The sequence below is a fragment of the Solanum verrucosum genome, unplaced genomic scaffold, assembly GCF_900185275.1.
Source record: "Solanum verrucosum unplaced genomic scaffold, falcon-dt-bn FXZP01000261.1, whole genome shotgun sequence".
In the NCBI taxonomy this organism is placed as follows: Eukaryota; Viridiplantae; Streptophyta; class Magnoliopsida; order Solanales; family Solanaceae; genus Solanum; species Solanum verrucosum.
Window position 1 is genome coordinate 8,902,912 of NW_026019969.1, and position 16,985 is coordinate 8,919,896.

Below are 16,985 nucleotides of genomic sequence, written 5' to 3' on the forward strand. Positions count from 1 at the left end.
GTGAATGGCGGGCCCATAATCTGCCTAAGCCCAGTGTTGTCCAAATCACTCAAGAAAATACTAACAACTCACAAAAGCATTTACACAATATTAATTGAGTTATTGAAAAATAAAAAATTGTTCCCTTATGTTATATTTAATTTTCTCTATATCTCTTCATTAGTATTATGTTTCAAACAATTTTCAAGCAAAGAAGGGATCGCAAAATGGTGAAACTCAACACATCTATATATATATAAAGGTGGATATCAAACATGCTGATGTGACGCTCTCTAAGGCCAAGAAACCTACTTATCTATTTTCTCCTTTTTTTAACATTTTTTTAAATGTTTTTCCAATCAAATAAAATAACTATTTTTACCATCTAATCTAATTGAAAGTAATTACCACATATTCATTGCTTAATTTAAAACGGTACATCATAAGTTATAACAACCCCTTGCCACCTTCTTTGTAACAACCCAATTATGACATGTATTTTGGTCTTCTCCCAAATCCAATTAACACATTTACCTGCTTAATTATCACCTTCTACCGTTTTATTTTGTCTTGGACTAACAGTTATTTATTGTATTACATAGTAATATTTAATTATTCATTTTTTAATTAAGAGTTAGTGGTATTTAATTGTGTATATATATATTTTTTTTTGAAAATCATAAATTTGCAAGGTCACTATTCAAAACTCAAATTCATAACAACATTCTTCATATTGCTAAATTTTTTAGATCTTTATTGTGCGAGTCAATCTCCGATCAAGAAAGAGTGATTTTGTTCGACGAACAATGATTTTGATTAGTATTTGACAAAAAAACGACTGAGAGTTATGTTAAAAGAGGCGAAGGGCCGAGAAGCTCTTCAAAGTTAATAAATTCAACCAAAACTTCCACAGATTTATTTTAGTGAAATAGGACTTGTGGATTATTTTCCTATTCTTTGAATTTTTTTCCAGAAACATGAAAAAATGAATTTCATGTGGTTGAGATAATTTTGGTTATTTTTTGTTTCAATTCAAGTACAAGTAATTTTAAGGTAGTTTTTGAAGTAGGTTATACACATTAATTCAATATTGATATTTACATGCCTAAATGTTTAGTCGTTATTCTCATGATAGCTCTTTTCTCCTTTTCAATAAATTTATTGTACGTAGTTCTTATGCCTTTTTTATATAAAAAAAATATGGTACAAACGTAGTTCTTATGCTTTTTTTATAAAAAAAAATATGGTACAAACGTAGTTCTTATGCTTAGTAGCATTTTAGTTAAGCCTTTTGTTTAGATATATAAATTTTTGAAGTTAGCGTGGCGAAGAAATCTATATACATTTTTTTTAATCTTTACCTTTGTAATTAATGAACTGTTAGCTATGATTTGTTTTTCTCCTCTCTTTTTTTTTAGTTTTAATATGTTTCTTTGTATGTGTAAATTAGTTTTAATGTGTAAAGTTTTATGTTTGATTAGACTTTCTTATAAGTGCAAAGTTGGAGAATTTGGATTTCACTCTCCTTTCTTATTTGACAATTGTTATAAATCATTCGTTTGTTACAAGATTAAGGTAAAATATATATCTAGGATCAAAGTTGAAATTAGATTTATAGTTTATTTATTTGAGATATAAATTTAGGTAGGATTATAATTTCAAAATAACTTTATCCACAATCCAAACAATTCTTCAAGGACTATGGTGGGAGCATGATATATTGATTCAATCTCCTTCTTTAAAAGGCATTTCACAATACAAATTAGCTAATGCGTGGACATATATCTATAATTGAATGAACGAATATCTAATTTTTTAAAAAATGACTACAAGTATAAATTATTATTGTGATCACTAAATCTACATCTTATTTTCGTTAACACAACTTTGATTTAGTTGTTATAACAATCTCCGGACTTCCATTTTCTTTTTTATAGTATAGATTTCTATGATATTAGTTTTTTTATGATTTTATTTAAACATGACATGTAATTCTTTTCTTCCATTTCTAATCTTCCCCTAATTGCTACTTTTGATTTTAAGATTGCCTTCTCTTGGACTAAAAATCAATAAGATTCTCTAAATTCTTTTGAGACCAAATGTCTCTTATTATGTAAAAATAAAATTACGTCTAAATATATTAACTAAATAATGGTTATATTTTTTAATAATTAAATTATTTATGGACAAAATATACGTAACAAAGGACATGCTACAAGACTTGTATGTTACACATTCTTTTTCCTATGAAAGGATTTTTCCTCAAGAACTATGTGACACTTTCATTTTTGTTTTTTTACATGTATTTTTTCTTATATGTTTATCAGTTGATTTTTATATTTTACGTATGTATATCTTAAATTTATATTTAATTGTAATTTTTTACCAATTAAATAAATTTATAAATCTTGCGTGTAGCGCGAACAATTTCACTACTTCGAAAAAGATGCTCAATTGATTATCAACACTTAGTTTTGGTTATAGATAAAATCTTACCCTAGGGAACTTGTATTTTAAAGAAATGGCAACTTAAATGAATTAAATGAAGTCCATTTATGAGTAAAAGAACAAATTAAACTCTTCAAGGATACAACAAAATCCTTTGTTTATACATGCATATTTTTCTTACAACAGAGTCCTTTATTTATACATGCAATTTTTTTTCTTCACATCTCAATGTCTCTTTAAAGAAAGTGGTTACACGCCTCAAAACAATCTTCTTCTTCAATCAAATTTCCCATTGTTTTTTTTCTAACAAGAGAAATAGAGGGAATAGTTGATAGGGAACTTAATCAATAAGTACCGTTCGAACAAAATTGTTTATCAATATGATTAAAATATACAAAACTCATACATTGGTTATATATATATATATATATATATATATATATATATTATAGTGAAATATATACAAAACTTATACATTTATTGGCTATTTTATAAATTAAAACTCCTAAAGAAATTGGACTAATAATTATCTCAACTAATAAGGAATTCTCTGACATTCTTTACTCAATAAAAGACCAAGATACTCGTGGTATGATTATTATTTCATAGAGATGCTTGTTTGAATGAGTGGAGAAGTAATTTAAGATAATTATAAAGCATGTGCAATTTGCATCTTAAACCATATGGCAAATTAAAAATTGTAGGATAAACAAGTGGCATTGACTAAATAAATTTGAGTCATCCACTTTGCAATAATAGCCAAGAAATATTACAAAAGAGTACTTTAATTGATGATACTATTCTCTCCACTTGATAAAACTTTCAAAGGAGACACCACCCCCCTCCCCTATATTTATTTTCTTCTTTTACTCTTTATGGAGTATTGCTCATTAACTTTGATGAAAAAAGAAGGGAAAAAAGTTTTGAGCAATTTAAAAGACTAGTGAATATATTCCTTGCTTTGTTGATGAAGAAATGTTTTAAAGTCAATATTCCTATTCCCTTTATAATTGTATAGTTTTTTCACTTTTTGAAGATGATAAAAAGATTTTCAATCAAATTAACATATATTATATAAAAATTGTATAGTTGATGAATGTACTATAGGTACTTACATAGCGTAATAAGAAACTGAGACGTGTAATAGACGATTATTTTGCACAATATTCTTCTAATCCATAAAAAAAAAGATAAAATTAGAGTGAGAATTTAAGAAAATCATATTTATGTAAAACAATAGTACAAGATAATTTGGGACAAATTTTTTTAAAAAAATATATAAAAAATTGAGGGTGTAAGGTAAGTGGAGAATGGGGGATATGAGTGGCAATGATACTTGTAAAAGACAAGGAGTAGACAAAAACAATTGAACATGAGTTGGAATTCCACCAATGACAGAGGCTAATGAACCCTACAAAAACCAAAGTCAATTTCCATAATGTCAAATGGGGACAATATGTATTCTCATCATTTTATTTTATTACATACTATTATCTCTAGCTTCTTTTGCACTGTCTATCTTGCTATTTTATTATCGTTATTTTCTTTTTAATATAATAATACTTTGATTTTAATACTTTTAAATTGAGGGTCTATTGAAAATAATATTTCTATTCTACCAAGATAAAATGTTTTCTCTCCAAACCTCATTCGTGAAACTAGGCTAGGTATGTTATTGTTGTAATAATATGACTTGTGAGAATATAGCTAAGCTTCTTTTAGTCTTTATCCCCACTATTCAATATTCATGACTTTTTTTCTACTAGTCGAATATATTCTATCTTTACTTATGACGTGAAGAAATAAACAATGTTCTTGAAATGGAACATTTATAATGGACATAAAAAATTAGTACAAAGTCTTTTTTTTCCTTAAAAAATATTTAAAGTTGTTTCGAAAAGCAAAACAGCAGAATCTCTAGTCATTAATTAGAAGCAAACATTAAATTAATTATTGTACTCTGAAATAGACACTTGACGGCTTGATGTTTTTGTTATTGCATCGAGTAATGATTATTACTACATTATACTCTTTAATTTCTTCCTGGTATGATTTTGCACACATGTCTTAATAATTTGGAGGTAATATAAGCACCTTTTATTGTTGAGAAATTGACCATAATAGTCGCTCACCAAAATAATATTATAATTAGTAAATATATATTTTTTAGGAAATTTTTTTAAAACAATAATATTTTATCATCTAATAGGGCCCATTGTCAACACTTTCAATATTTATTGAAAATGTCAATATTTTGGTTTGTTATAATGCTGATTGTATTTATTTAATTTGAAAGAATACAATTTTTTAATATTTAATAACAGAATGGAGAGAATCATGGGAGAAAAAATATTTCAAAAAAAGTAAAAATATTTTCCTTAGTTTTTTATCCTTACTTGTTTGAACTTTTTTAAATACGATTTTATCTTAAATGCATTCGGATGGACTTCTTTAAATATGATTTTGTGTGTCATTATTTTAAAATGTAATTGAAATATAATTGCGAGTGATATTGAAAATACAAAATGAGCCAAATAAAATACAAATCTATTTACTAATGCAAATAGTATGAATACGTATATAATGAATACATAAATAAATTGTATTTTGGTTATTTAGAATTGAAAATGAATACAAAATCAAATCTAAATACAAATTATCTGCTATACAAAGTGATATTGAAAATACAAAATGAGCAAAATAAAATACAAAATCTGTTTTATTGATGCAATTAGGATGAATACCTATATAAAATAAATAAATTGTATTTTGGTTATTTAGATGAGAATGAATACGAAATCAAATATAAATACAAAACTTGATGGTATACCATTAGGACGAATACAAAATCAAATCTAAATACAAACTATTTGGTATACAAAGTGATATTGTAAATACAAAATAAGCAAAATAAGATAAAAACATTGTTTTACATATGCAATTAGGATGAATACATAAATAAACTATAATTTGATAATTTAGAATTGAGAATGAATGGACAATTAAGAACTTCTATCCGGTAATTGATTCATCAAGTTCCATAGATTCAAGAAGAGTCTTTTCGGAACCATCCATAGAGCGGCGGCGGCGGAGATCTGGAACCCGACAGGGAAACCTCCCGAGCCCTAAAACAAAATCACAAGAAAATAAAAAAAAATGCTTAAAAGACTAAAAATCTGAAATACATAATATTTGATGATTTATCTAACCAAACTCACATTCTACTAAATCTGAAATATTAAAACAAAATCACAAGAAAATCAAAAAAATTTATTTAAAAGACTAAAAATCTGAAACACATAAATATTTGATGATTATCTAACCAAACTCACATAAAAATCGAAAAAATTGACAGAAAATTCATAATATATAAAACCCAAAATACAAGATAATCGGTGATTTTAAAAACAAAATCAACATAAATATCACTAAATAATCGAAATTACCTTTAACAATTGAGATATTTCTTGAGTTAAGTTAGAGATTTGTTGAACAAATTAGGAGAACCATTCATAATTTGTATTTCTTGACCTGCAAAGAAATTTAAAGAAAGAGAAAATATAAAACTTAAATGATGGGGGAAAAGAAACGTGAATGATGGGGAAAGAAGATTAATCGGTAGTTTTTTTTTTCTTTTTTTCTTTTTTCCTTTTTTATCTGTTATTGGTTTAGAATTTGGTCCAATGATGGACTATTTTGGGGAAAAAAAGGGTAAAATAAATAATAATATTTGAATACAATTATTTTGTAAAGTATTGACATTTTGACATTTTAAATAAATATTTTAAAGTGTAATTGTTTTGACTAATTATGTTAGGTATGTTGACTAGATTGCTAATTTTCCCTATTTTTTATGCATATTACTATATGATATACGTAAAATATACATTTTTAATATGAAGTAGTATATATTCACTGTATATTTGACTAGAAAATGTAATTATTTTTGTCGAGTGATCAAATGTGTAAATACCTTTATCAAGATAAAGTAAGATAAATCGAATTAATATTGGAATTGCATACAAGTATAGGACAAAGATTTTGCAGAGGTTTATGTGCTACGATTATGAGATAGTGCTTACATAACGACAAGAATCTTAAAGAGATTTTCATCAAAGACATGAATCTTTGTCTTGTAGCCATATATAAAATTACCAATAATGTGATCCTTTTAAGACAGTAATAATCTTGTTTTTTCATGTATATTTAAGTTTTGTGTGCAATGCACACGTGTAGTTGATTACAATTAAGTTTATTTGTGGAGTATAATTTTTTGACGAAGGGGTTCAATTGCATCCTTTATTACTGTTAAGTGAATGAAGGGTTTTTGAATTTCATATGAAAGACAAAAATAATAAATAGTTCAGAAAATAGTTAAGTAACACTTTTGACAATTATGCATATCTTGACTAACCAATCAATTCGACGAAATACCATAAAATTAAGTTATAATAAAGTAGTTATACTCACATATATTTTAACTTTTATTTATAATAATCTTTATAGAAAATGAAAGATATTCTGCAAAATTTAGTCATAACAATGGGATACATGTGAGGTAATCGTCAAATTGGGGCCTAGTTATGTTATCATAATGATAATGAAGTTCACATAAATGTAGTCTAAACTTCTGACTTTAAGGTTTGCACGCTTGTCCATAATTTCACATAGAAAATAGGATAATAATGACCACGTCCACTTGAATACAGGTCCGTATAGATTTATTTTTGAGATTTATTCATTTTTATAAGAAGATCGTTAATTTTATCCTCTCATTTCGATGTGAAATTAGTCTAAGGTGTAATGTGTACCCTCCGACCTCCATCATGAGTATCACCGCGTCTCAATGACCTTATATTTTACCAAAATATCCCCGTTAAACTTTTCCCATATACAATGAAGTTCAACAAAAATGAATATTTCCATATTGAGCAACTTACTATATATAGTTAATTATAATTTGTACACACATATTTCCATGTTGAGCAGCTTACTGTTTCAACTTTCAACCTGGAGTTGTGTCTTGTAATATAATTTTAAAGTAGAAATTAAATATGTGAAGTATATATGTTGACACTCATTAGCAAGAATTTTTTGTTTTCCATATACATACATGACAATCTCTCACACATATTGATGATGTTTGACCGATTTCTTTTTCCTTGTACTGTTCCAGATGAATTTATTTTTATGTATAATATACACTAAGTTACTTATGGATGTATACACGATAACAAAAGATTAATTGCCATAGGATATTATCTTAATAATGGAAATTGTCCGAAATATATGTATGATCTCCTAATTAGAGCTCTCATCTTTTCACTTTCTTTGTGACTCAAATTGAACTACTGGAAAATATGAAATTAGCTATGACATGTATCGGTAATTCCTAGCTATTCCGTTGCTAAATAGCTCTGAATTTTGTTATTATCCATCTCTAAATGAGATTGATATAAGATTTTTGTTGTTTAGCTATAAATTTTTAACCGTAGCTAATTTCTTATTTTTCTATAGTGTATAAACCCCTGCAATCTCAAGATTGAAGGTAGAAAATCAAATTTACCACCTGAACAAACCTTTCTTGTCTTTTGCTATAACCACAACGAAAGCATGATGAAAGAAAAAAATCAGCAATTTTGATGAGCACAATCAATTTGTTAATCACTTGATTTAACTTTTATAGGAATAGTTAAAAGTGGGATATATGTAGTAATTAGGGACCGTTTAGACAAAGTGTTAAAGATTCACAAAATCAGAAAAGAAAATGGTAGCTTTCCACTTGAAAATGACATTCATATATTTATCATCAACTCTTTGAATATTTGCATATGCATGCTAATATTCCATAAATTGTGACATTGACTATGTCCATCACAATCAAATTATATAGGCCAAAGTCATCTGCGGCCCCTCAAAGTTGTCCTCATTATTCATTTAGACACCTCAACTACACCTAGTACCTATTGAACACCTCTACCATCCCAAATTTGAACCGTCTAAGCATTTTTTGCCTACATGACAAATCGTTTGTGAATCACTTTCCATGGGCGCGTGAAGATGCCGAAAAAATATTTTCCTTTTTATTTTTCCTAAAAAAAGTACATTTTTTTAAAATTTATTGACCTTGACATTAATTAATAAAGAAACCAAAAACAATTAACTAAGAATAAAAAAAGAAGGACGTCTTCTTCCTAGGAACAGCCTCAACGATTTCCATCCACCATCTTTGTACTAACCGGTTACCTCCCATGTCATCCCACCCCACCAACTTTCTCTCTCTCTCTTTCTCTCACCCTCTCCAACTATTCTTCAGTTTTTTCCTCTTTTTTCAGGTTGTAAATATTTTGGCGAAACTCCATTTATTTTGATGAAAGAAAACTGAATCAATTCTTTTTTCGACAAAACTTTGTTATTATTTTTTGTAACTGTGATAAATGTTTATTATCGAAAGAAGATGAAGGCAATGGGTAGGAGGTGTTGTCGATGCCGATGAAAGGGAATGAAAGAGTGGGGAGATGTTTTATTTGTGTGTCGACGCCGGCGGAAAGGGGTAAAGAAGAAGATGAGAGGGTTGGGTTGGGTGGGTGCGGGGCGTTAATTAAAAAAGTTAATTTTTATATTCTTAAAATTCCTTTTGGATTATTTAAATAGAACTCTTAAAAAATTGAATTCAACCGCCACGTGTCGTTGTTTCATTGGTACACCTGCTATGTATTTGCGTTTGAGCTACACGCAATTTTATTTTTCAACTGATTGACATTTTGTGTCTAATAGATATAAATTTTTTAAGGTTAAAGTGTTCAATAGGTACTACCCCTAGTTGAGGTGTCTAAATGAATTATGCGGACAACTTTAAGGGGCTACAGATGACTTTGGCCAATTATATATAACTAATATATATTGCACATTTGCACCAAACGTACGTCACTACAGAATTTAATTGGATTATCGATGATTAATATTGGATTCCTGATTCATTATTTTGGTTTATTTTGCTAATTATTATAATTAATGAATGTTAATTGTCGCATTCACTAATCACTACTAGACACTAGTTAACCGGATAAACTGATAAGGATAATCTCTATCGTCATCCGCAATATCGTTAATTTATTTATCAAAATTACTAAAGTTCTTTTTAGCTTTATTAGTTTGTTGTTATACGTACGAACAAATATTATATATATATATATATATTTATATATATATGGTATATCAAAATGAAAGAGTGTTATATAGAATAGAAGAAATTATGAGATGTTGTCCAAGCAAATAATATCACATAATATTAAAAGTGTTTGAGGATTGCTTTAGCCCAAAAAATGATATGAGAGCGTAGGTTTTAATTCAAAAACAATATATAGATGTTAAAATGATGGCATGTTAGCGCTCGACTTAGCATGTAGCTTAATTGATTTATTATCTTTTACCAATTGTTTGGAGTGACACACACTAGAAGAAGTGAGGTTTGAACAATAGATGACACACAATAAATCTTCAATTGATAATGAGTTAAGCGTAAATTTTAGTTCAAGGACTTTGATGAGTACATATGAACTTAGTGTTGACATCTTAATACGTTAGGTGGTGATTCCTCTCTTTTTAATCTTAAAAAGAATTGTCACATTGGCATGGTCCATCTTTTTTGTGAGAAAAAAAGACTTTAGCGATTGGCCGTATGGAACTTCATTCGAGCTTTTGAGGTGAAAATTGTAATATGTGATATTCGAACAAACAAATTATATATATATTTTTTATGTAAGTGAAAAAAATAAAAGAAAAAAGAGCTACATATAAGGGTACATATTTCTTTAATGGGTCAAGGCCTTTTTTTGAAAAGAAACACGCGGACTTAACATAACTAAATTGTATAATATTATATCTATATCATGTTAAAAATATTTTTGGACTAATTTAATTTTGCCTATAATTTTTCAGTTATATATAAGGTTTCTCTTTTAGAGATACACATTATTTTCCATTTTTTTTTTCTTTTGCTACTACTAAAGGCAAAACAAATAGGACCCAAAACAAGATGCCACCTTCCAAAGATGCTCCCCCCATGTCCCTTTTTCTTTGATTAAAACAAGCCTAACTTTGATGGAAATAAAGAAAATAAAAAGCTTCACAACACCATTTTCTCTAAAGCCAAAGATGTTCCAAAGGAAAAGATAAATGACACAAAGCCATCTCTTTTGGACTGATGAGTCATTATCTTTAATTTACTCATCAATTGGACACTCTCTTTTAGTCAAAAGGCAATAATCATCAATATTTACCTTTACTTTAATTTTATTCTAAGCGTTTAAGGTTATTATATATGATGATGATTTTATTCTTCCTTGTACAATATGTTAATGTTGAAATTTGATACATTATTATGATTAGAATTTGATCCTCTCTATATCTATCAAATGGATACACTTTAATTTATTTTTGTCCGTCTATCCTCACTTGTTGCTAGAGCGCATTTAAACACCACACAAATTTTTGAATTCGACCTTTCTTCATTTCCCCAATTTTTTGATTCATTTCCTTTTTTCTTAATAGAATTTTTTCAATAAGCTATTTTTAAAATACATATATACTGAAAATCAAGATTAATTTGATTATTTGTAAACTAAATATCTTTCCACTTTTGAGAAGCATATTTCTCTCTCATGTTCCTTTTTTTCTTTTGTTCAGTTTAAAGTTATTTTTCTACAATTTGAAACCATTTTAAAAACATACTCGATTTTCTATATAAATTGATCCTCATCACAATATATTAGAGAATCAAAGGAAGAAATTTTGAATTCCATGCATGAATTATTCCTGAAATTTGAATTGATAAAGGTTTAAGCTCATTGAATCGGTTATGACGTATGAAACCCAAGCAAATTTCTTACTCTAGCATCAAGTTTTGTGTTGGAGTTATTCCGTCTTTAATTTTAGTTGGAAATATTTGTTTTACAAAATTTGATTTTCACATTAAAACATGACTACTTCGTAGTTACAATTGCAACAATGGCTAAACTTTGAATTCGATCAGGCTCAAAAACTGTCTATATATCTCACCTAGTTTTTAGGAGTGTTTCCCTTTTAATATGCCATACGCAACGTAAGTTCAAATTAATTGAGATCTTAATATAATTATCAGACACCCGGTAAAAAAACAAAACGATCAGGTTATTGGCATAAAATAACCGAATAGTTTGTGCATTAACTTGCTTAATTTTGGTAAAAAAAATGAAACTGCAATATATATTAGAGAGGTTAATTAATTAATCATGCAAGAGCACAAATTTTCAAAATTGTAGGTGCATGCATATACATAATTGAGGGTTTAATTTGTTGTTGTACAATATTTGTATTGTAGCACTAACTTGTCTGTTAGGTGTTGGATGGTAATTAAAAAAACACCAAAAACAGAAGTTATATATCAATATCGATCAATATTTTAGCCATGCTACGTACAGAGGGGGACCAAAAACACAATACATGTACAATTGTACAAATAGTAGTTAAATTTTTCTTTTTATTACTCATTTGAGAAGAGAAAAAGTTTTTCTTATCACTATGCAAGTTGATTTTTCCCAAGTCGCAATCTCTGATCAGAACAATGATACATGTAATAATTGATACAATATTTTGGGACACCTTATATTAGCTTCTTCTTCTCTGACTTTAGCCTGTAGTAATGTACGATTACACAACATCGATATTTCACTAAGAAAAATCAAAATATTAAAATACATAAAAAGTTTAAATATAGATGATTCCTCCGCTGATCGATACTCATGAGGAGCGGGACTAGAGTGTGGGTTGCAGGTTCAGTCAAAGTTATTGAACTCAGTTAGTTTTAAAATTCAAAATTTATAGACATTTTGACTTCTCCTCATGTCATGAAATGGTGGATGAATTTGGAATCTTGTATGATGAGATGTAAGGTAAGTGAAAACAAATGAATACTTCTAAGAAAAACAATTCGGAAATAAGTCACGTCTACACCATCATATACAGACATTATATCTCCCTCTTTAGTAACTATCTACAGTCTACACCCATCCAACGTCATTTAATTTTACTCACGGACATCATAAGTTGATGTAATTAATAATTTGGACTTAATCATGATATTGAGTTAATATCTTAAAAGGTCACTGAACTATGAGAAATTATCTAGTAAAATCATTGAACTTTGTTTTGTTTCAATAAAATCACTCAACTTAAGACTTTTATTTTAGAAAATCACTCAATTACATTTATCAATAAAATAAATTTTAAATGGCAAATCAAATTATTTTTATGTCATGTAATCATGAACTCTACCCATACAAAAATTATAAAATCTATTTATTTTTATACCGAGTTTTTTTTTCCTCTCTCGCTCTATGCCATCAAGTTTGAACGCATCGGCCGAATTTTCAACTTTGTTGTTTATTATTAATTATTATATATGCAGTGGCTGATCCTAATTACTCAGGCAGCTAATTGATGCCAAGCATCCTGTGTATTATGGGATCTGATTTACCGTTCCTTTCTGGTCTCATAGAGTTAGAGACTTATCCTTTCGAAATTAATAGATTTTATGATTTTGTTTATTTGTGGAGTTCATAATTATAATTATATGACATAAAAAATAATTTAATTTGTCATCTAAAATTTGTTTTAATGAAAAATGTACATTGGTGATTTTTAAAGATAAAAATCTTAAGTTTAGTGATTTTATTGATATAAAAAAAAGTTCAATGACTTTGTTAGATAATTTCCTATAGTTCAGTGATCTTTTAAGATATTAACTCCATGATAGTCAATGTAAACGTAGGGATTAATTATTCATGTATTAGTTATGTCATCTTTTTATCATGCATAAAATAATATATAAATTTCCTTATAGCTTGTACATGTATTAGTTATGCGGATTTCTAAATTTTCAACCAAACATCGTATTAATTTTATACATGAATAACTTATTTACAATTTATCTACCAATCGTCGTATAAGTTATACGAAAATTAATACATGAATAACTTATTTCTTATTTAGCTACAAGTGAAATCTCACAAGTGAGGTAGGGAACTCCGGCATATCGTAAGAAGTGAATGTTGAATACCAAAAGATGAGTAAACTTTCAAATCTTTGAAACATTGCATATGCTTTTAGTCAGTCATTGATAATTGAATTATATATTGCTATGGTAATATAGATATATATATATCGGAATTGATTGTGGCGTTGAAATTGAAGGGAAAAAGAAAAATAAAAGCTATCTATGGTGGGACTTTATTTTGAATTTTGAAGCAAATATAAGATGATCATATTGTTGAATCAATTGTGACACAATGTATCTTCTAGATAGTTTTTAATAAGAGGGCCATATAAAAATAGGCACATGAAAATGACCCTTCACAAAGAGTAGATCTGCACAACAAATTCATGGACAGGGACACCTCAAAAGGGCACTCCCCCTTGGCTTGTCCTAACAATAGTCTACCCTTGCCATGAGAGTTTTAAACATCAGTGGAATCACTATTTTGTACTATATATGAGCTAAGGACACTTCCTTTTTCCTTTAAATAATCATCATGTCTCAATAAATTTACGTGGTATCTCAAATTTTCTTAGGCTGGATTTATTGACGACTCCTTTAATTTGTTTGTTTGATTTAGACACCTTAATATATTGATAATAAAGTGTTTTCATTTGGCATTTCTATTTTTAATTTTTCAGAAAAACTATTGCGTGTGTTCTAAAGTTGTACTCATCGGTTATCATTATCAACATCATAAATATTAACTTTATTTTAGGATTTTTATCCCACCTTTCACGTATCAAACATGAGATGAGCTCATTCTAAAATTGATTTCGAATTAGTTAGTGCCCGTTTGGATTGACTTATTTTAGGTGCTTTTAAGCCAAAATAATTTAAGCAGTTTTGAAGTGTTTGAGTAAAGTTAAAAAGTGCTTATAAACACTTATTTTAAAGCCAAATAACAAAAATAAGCCAAAAGCCATAAGTTAGAAATCCTAACTTATGGCTTTTGGCTTATAAGTCATAAACCAAAAGCCAATCCAAACAGACCCTTAGTCTTTATCCTTTCTACCAAGCGAGCCCTTAGAGTTAGGTAGATAGAAAGAATTATTGATCATCTTTTTTCACCTATATTTCAATTTGAGTTTTGAATCTTTTGTAATTTTCATTTCATACTGTTGAAACTACCATTAAAGGTTGAAGTAGAACATTAAGTACCAATCCCATGAATGAATCACATATGGTATGAACTGTTTTACCCTCTATAGAGGAACATTCAATGCGAATCCATGTCAACCAGACTCCAGTGCGGATACCAGACGATAGAAAAAATACAAGGGACAATACTAGAACTGCATATATACACAGATATTGCCGCGCCCACAGCACAGTTTCCCATACATATTTGGGTCCAAAGATTTTTCTTTGAATGTGTTACAAGTTAAACACAATACAATAGCACACTTTTCCATGTGAAGAGCTACAAGGGAAATCAACAAGTTGTTTTTATTTCCCCTCTTTTACTTTTCTCTTGTTACTATACTTTTCTTTTGACGTGGAAGATCAAAAGCAAATGTTTATATGATCTCTCTCTTGCTTTAACTTTTGCAGCCCCCTCTCTTTAAGACTATTCCATCTTCTAAAAAAGCTCAAATAATACACACATTTACATAGAAAATTGGTCCAAATTTTCTTTTATCTATATCTAGTAGGGCAATCAAGAATAAAGCAAGTTTACCATACACCAACCAGGGTTGTGGTGTAGTGTTAAGTACTCATTCATTCTTAATTAAGAGGTCTTGGACAGTTTGAACGTGGGACTTCCCATATGAATTTGAATTTAGTTAAGCTCTAATATGGATATCGAACACCGCGTGGGAGAAAAAAAAAAAGCAAGTTACCGGCGATACAATAAAAGATAAAAAAAAGCTTCTCTGGTTGTTTCTTCCATGCAACCTATCTATACAACACAATTATATAATGATCATTCCTCACAAAACATAGTAATGATATATTAATAATCATCATCTTTTTACTACTGTGTTTGTTGCAGGCACATGTCTCCAACTTCAAGAAACTGTACTGTAAGAAAAGAATCACAATTTTAGGACTTAGAAAATTAATTAACCCCTTTTTTTATTATGCTTAAGATACTCTATACCAAGTACATAAATTGTGTTTTTCTAGCATAGTTTTTAGGTTAATTATTTCATCTATTGCCAGAACAATAACCCATGCAGAAAAAGTTATTGTCCCCAAGATAAGAAAAGAGGATCATCACTACTTATTTACTTGTTCACCCTTTACATCATAAATATTATGCAAGCAAATAAGGCATGTGTCAAGTAGGCGAAACTAGAAATTTGAGTTTATGTATTCTAGATTTTAAAAAAAAGTTATTAGGTTTTTGATAAATTTTTTAACACAAATAGCTAATGAGTTTTGTCAAATCAATTATCGGCATTCTAACGCCATTTGGTTTGTGATGTCATTGTAGGTTTTGGGCTAGTGAAAAATAGTAAATATATATTGAAATTAACTGAGATGTACGTAAACTGGCTCATCAGGATTATAAAGCAAAAACAGATGTCATTATGATCTTATAATTAGATGTAGATATTTTTGTTAATGCTCAATTATGACATAAAGGAAATTGAAGTAACAGAATTTCAACCATGTATATCCATATATATGAGTGTCTATAATATAGAAAAAAGTTATTTTTATACACAGACAGAGTAAAACATCTCCTATAAACAACTGCTAATAATAAGATGGACTAGTAACTCAAAAAAAATAAAAAATAAGATAAGTCATAGTGTTATAACAAGTTATATACATTCATAATATATGTAATAAAAAATACTTAGATAAGAATTCTTCTGTGCAGCCTAAATTATATTCTCCATAATATGATCAGATCAGTAGCTGGCCTAGTTAGCTAGTACATACTAAATCTATAATTCTCCATTATGTGTCATTAATCATTAGCAATTTTGAGTCAACATTTGCTTTGTAATAGTGGCATGCATTGATTACATATACACACCTTTTCCCTCTTTCTTTGAGTTATTTTATTGCCATGCTTATTTTTTTTCCTCATGTTTCGTATCTATATTAGAGTCTGATTAAATTTAGATTTACGTTTAAAATTTCCACATTATGGATAAAATGCTCTCTAACAAAGACAACTCTATATTCCTTGGACTCAAACCTGAGACTTTTGATTGAGGATGAAGGAGTACTTATCACTCCACCACAAACTTCGTTAGTGGCTAAAATTCTTTATCCATACTTATCATCATCATATCAGAAAATTGAGACCAACTCAGCCATTCCTTCATGAATGATTTGAAAGTGTAATTTCATCATCTCTCACTTAAATTAAAGTGTCTTTTCCACTTAAAGTTAAAGGGTATTCTTGTCATATTGAATAATAATGTAGAGTGTGAGAAAGATAATAGTATATCAACTTTACTTTTTTCTCATTATAAATCTCAACTTTAAATTTCTGTTTTTTCATCCAACGGCTGTTTTTTAA